Below are 5,053 nucleotides of genomic sequence, written 5' to 3'. Positions count from 1 at the left end.
TAGCACGACGGAAGAACTGAAAACAGCAAGATAAATATGTAAGAAGAGCCACTTTTCCACTTGCCTTCAAGTGGCCTACGAGGGCAGAGCACCGTGGCTCACATCTGTAATCCCAACACTTTGGGAGGCCGAGGCAGGTGGATCACTCGAGGCCAGGATTTGAGTCCAGCCTGGCCAACATAATGAAACCCTGTCTCTGGTGAAAATACAAAAATTAGCCAGGTGTGGTGGTGCACCCCTGTAGTCCCAGCTACCTGGGAGGCTGGGGCATAAGAATTGCTTAAACCCAAAAGGCAGAGGTTGCAGTGAGCTAAGACGGCATCACTGCACTCCAGTCTGGGTGACAGAGCGAGATTCTGTCTCAAAAAACAAACAAATAAAAAAGAAGTCTATGAGGCCAGGGTCTGAAATGTAAAAACAAAATTCCACGCAGTCTGGGTTTTCCCCAAGCGATCTCCTGACACTGCTCTTGCCAAAGTCTCTGGCCAGCTCATCGTGGAATCCGGAGGCTGCATGCGGCTCAGCCCTTCTCTACTTGACACTCCACAGCGCTTGACCCGGTAGAGCCCACGCCCTCCTCCCTTCCAGACTCTGAGTAAGCCCCCTGGTTCTTTTCTAGGGCCCCTTGCCCTCCTTCCCTCTCCTCCTCCATCTGCTCTCCCTGGCTAGTTGCAGCCATTCCTGCTGTCTCAGTCACCATTTAGATGCTGCTGACCGTATACTGAGTTGGATAATGTGCCCCCCAAATTTGGTGTCCACCAGGAACCTCAGAATGTGAGCTTCTTTGGAAACAGGGTCTTTGCTGATGTAATTGGTTAAATTAAGATGAGGTCACAGTGCAGGAGGGTATGCCCTAAACATAATGACCAGTGTCCTTATAAGAGGGCCACGTGAACTACAAGAGGAAAGATGGCCATGTGCCAAAATGGAGGCAGAGATTGGAGCACAGTGTCACCAAGGACTGCCGAAAACCACGAGGAGCTGGAAGAGACAAGGAAGGATTCTTCCCTTGAGCCCTTGGGAAAAGCAGGATTCTGCTGACACATTGATTTTGGACTTCCAGCCTCCAGAGCCAAGAGAAAGCACATTTCTGTTGCTTTAAGCCACCCCATCTCTGGTCATTTGTTTGGCAGCCCCAGGAAGCTAACACAGCCCTCACTGTATCTTGCTACCATCTCCTGAGCTTCCCACCTGACAGCCAGACAATTCCTCACACTGGGCACTTCCAAAACCCACTCTCCCCAGAGATCTGTTCTCTCTCCAGAATTCCTCATGCCAAAGATTGCACCACTGGCTGCCCAAACCAGAACCCGGTCATCCCCGGATCCTCCCTGCCCTCCACCCCTGAAACCCAGTGACTCATCGAGTCCTGCACATTCCGCCTCCAGAGTCTTTCTTGGAGACTAAAGAGACAACCAAATGTGACGCTGGGATCTTGATGGGACCCCGGCTCTCAAAACAAAAGCCCAACCATGAAAGGCCATCCTGGAACACTCTGGACAATCTAGACACAAACTGGGCAGCAGACGTCACTCTTGTGGGGTTTCTGAGGTGCGATACTGGTTCTGCGGTTCAGGAGAAAAATGCCCTCCTTCTCAGGAGATGCAGCTGAGGGTCTCAGCGTGAAGCATCACCATGTCTGAAACTGACTTTCAAATGGTACAGAAAAGGAAAATCCACCCACTTCGCTCTGTCTTGAGAGAGCAAAGCTGGAGATATCAATGATTGTTGGCTCTAGGTAGAGGCAAATGTGTTTGTGGTACTGGTCTTTCAACTCTTCAGGAAGGTAAGAATTTTTCTGGTAGAAATTTTGGGGGAGGCCAGGCGCGGTGTCTCACACCTGTAATCCCAGCACTTTGGGAGGCCAAGGCGGGCAAATCACAAGGTCAGGAGTTCGAGACCAGCCCGGCCAACACAGTGAAACCCTGTCTCTACTAAAAATACAAAAATTAGCTGGGCATGGTGGTGGCTGTAATCCCAGCTATTCAGGAGGCTGAGGCAGGAGAATTGCTTGAACCCAGGAGGCAGAGGTTGCAGTTAGCCGTGATCGCACCACTGCACTCCAGCCTAGGTGACAGAGCTAGACTCCATCTCAAAAAAAAAAGATTGGGGGAATCTTCTGACCTTCCTCATTCTCTGCTCCCACTTCCCTGCTCTGCTGCAGACCCCCAGCACCCCTCCTGCCGGGGGAATCTCTGCTCCAGCTTTGCCGGCTGGCTTCTACACACCATCACCACCAAACCCAATCCTGTCCACTCCAACCTGGTGACCAGAGTGCAGTCAGAGTTCTCTCTCCAATGCCAGAACTTTCTCATGTCCCTCCCTTGCTGGAAGCCCTCTGAAGCCTGTTCCTGGGACAACGATCACATTCCTTACATAATCTGTGAGGTCCTTGGTCACCTCTCCAGCCCCTTGCTGCTCTCAACATGAAACTCAACATTCCGGCTGTTCTTATCTTCTCTACACACCTTCTTACCTCCTGCCTTGCCCATGGAATGTCCTCTCCTCTGCCTTCATCTGCCGGGACCATCTTCAGGTCTCAACTTGACATCCCTTCTCTGCAAGTCCTTTGCCCCTGCCACCTGCTCTATGGAGCACATGTACTCTACATATAATCTACAAAGCTTGTATGTTGTGTAACAAATACTTTCCATGGTGGGTCATCTCTCCCTTACCCAGCAGAAACTTGTATGAGGGGAAAGATTGGAACTGTTTTATCATTCTCTCCTACCCACCTGGCAGAAGAGCTGGCACATGGCAGGTGTGTGCCATAGTTTCAATGTGTCCCCCAAAGTTCATGTGTTGGAAACTCCATCCCCAATGTGACAGGGTTGGGAGGTGGGCCTAATGGGAGGTAGTATTTGGGTCATGGGGGTACTGCCTTCCTGAATAAAGTAATGCCATTATTGGGGACTGGGTTCCTTATAAAAGGACTAGTTTAGCTCTCCCTTGCCCCACTCCCTACCCTCTTTTGGGCCTTCTGCCATGGGATGATGCAGCAAGAAAGCCATTGTTAGATGTGGCCCCTTGACTTCTCAGCCTCCAGAACTGTGAGCCAATAAATTTCATTATAAATTACCTTGGCCTGGCACAGTGGCTCAAATCTGTATTCCCAGCACCTTGGGAGGCCAAGGCGGGCGGATCACTTGAGGTCAGGAGTTCGAAAAAAGCGTGGCCAACATGGTGGAACCTCGTTTCTATTAAAAATGCAAAAATTAGCCGGGTGTGGGGGTGTGTGCCTGTAATTCCAGCTACTCGGGAGACTGAGGCAGGAAAACCACTTGAACCCTGGAGGCAGAGGTTGCGGTTGGCCGAGATCATGCCACCGCACTCCAGCCTGGGCAAAAGAGCGAGACTCTGTTTCAAAAAATATATAAATAAATAAAAATTAAAATTAAAAAAAAAAAGTTACCCAGTCTATGCTATTCTGTTATAGCAGCATAAAATGGGCTAAGGTGGTTTGCAATAAGTAATCAATGAGTAGGTGAAAGTATGAGCGATGGCTGGGTGGGTAAATGGATGGATGGAGGACAGGTGGGTGGATGGGTAGGTGAGTAAATGACATAGTACAAACAAAGGCACCATCACACTCCAGTGGGGGTGAGGGCAGGTTTAACTGCAGGAGGCTCCTTAGAGGCTCGGAGAAGGCAGCATTTTGACAATGGCTGCAATTTAGTGAGCACTTCTTTGCTGGGCCCCAGACCCCACACTTGACTGGGTTGCCTCCCTTCATCCTCGTAGAAGCCCCCGGAGTAAGACATTAATCTTTTCCCCCTTCCTAAGTCTCATTACCTTGATAATTTTCATTTTAATAAAATTTAAAAATAAATTTTACCTGCACATGGTACAGCATTTTAAAAGTACACAAGGATAGGCAGTAAAAAAAAATCACCTTTCTTCACTGCTAAATCCCCAGACTATTGTAGACACAGTAGGAACTCAATAAAAATGAGTTGAATCCAATGGCATTTTATGCACAGACACAGAAGCCCAGAGAGATAGGCCGGGCGCGGTGGCTCACACCTGTAATCCCAGCACTTCGGGAGGCTGAGGCGGGTGGATCACCTGAGGTCAGGAGTTTGAGACCACCCTGGCCAACATGTCGAAACCCCATCTCCACTAAAAATACAAAAATTAGCCAGTGTGGCGCTCTTCCTTTCCAACTTGGACCCGGCAGAATGGCTCCCGCAAAGAAGGGTGGCGAGAAGAAAAAGGGCCGTTCTGCCATCAACGAAGTGGTAACCCGAGAATACACCATCCAACATTCACAAGCGCATGCATGGAGTGGGCTTCAAGAAGTGTGCCCCTCGGGCACTCAGAGAGATTCGGAAATTTGCCATGAAGGAGATGGGAACGCCAGATGTGCGCATTGACACCAGGCTCAACAAAGCTGTCTGGGCCAAAGGAATAAGGAATGTCCCATACCGAATCCGTGTGCGGCTGTCCAGAAAACGTAATGAGGATGGAGATTCACCAAATAAGCGATATACTTTGGTTACCTATGTACCTGTCACCACTTTCAAAAATCTACAGACAGTCAATGTGGATGAGAACTAATCACTGATAGTCAAATACATCAAATAAAGTTATAAAATTGCCAAAAAAAAAAAAAAAATTAGCCGGTGTGGTGGCAGGCACCTGTAATCCAGCTACTCGGGAGGCTGAGGCACAAGAACCGCTAGAACCTGGGAGGTGGAGGATGCAGTGAGCCGAGATCACACCACTACACTCCAGCCTTGTGACAGAATGAGACTCCGTCACAAAAAAAAAAAAAAAAAAAAGAAGAAGAAGAAGAAGCTCAGAGAGATTCAGGAGGTTGCCCGATGCCTCACAGGTTGATAAGTTGGCAAAGTCAGAGATTGGAATCAGGTTCACCGGACTCAAACCTGACCTGTCGGCCTAACAGGTGAAATGGGTGAAGAGAGCAGGCCTTGGGGGCGGTGGTGGGGATCATAGGCAGAGGCTCAGAGGCAGGAAAGTCATGGCATGGGAGGAATTTGGCCAGAGTGAAGGGTTTGTGTCAGGAAATGGGGGTGAAGCTGAAGTTGGCACT

At 49.4% G+C, this 5,053-nt stretch overlaps 1 pseudogene; it reads left to right on the top strand.

Annotated features, from left to right (window-relative positions):
- Positions 1 to 4,152: 4,152 nt before the first annotated feature.
- On the top strand, positions 4,153 to 4,557 carry LOC116469122 (large ribosomal subunit protein eL31-like; annotated as a pseudogene).
- The last annotated feature ends 496 nt before the right edge of the window (positions 4,558 to 5,053 follow it).

Source organism: Hylobates moloch, unplaced genomic scaffold (genome assembly GCF_009828535.3).
Source record: "Hylobates moloch isolate HMO894 unplaced genomic scaffold, HMol_V3 SCAFFOLD_5, whole genome shotgun sequence".
Classification (NCBI taxonomy): Eukaryota; Metazoa; Chordata; class Mammalia; order Primates; family Hylobatidae; genus Hylobates; species Hylobates moloch.
This window is presented reverse-complemented; position numbering and strand designations above follow the sequence as displayed.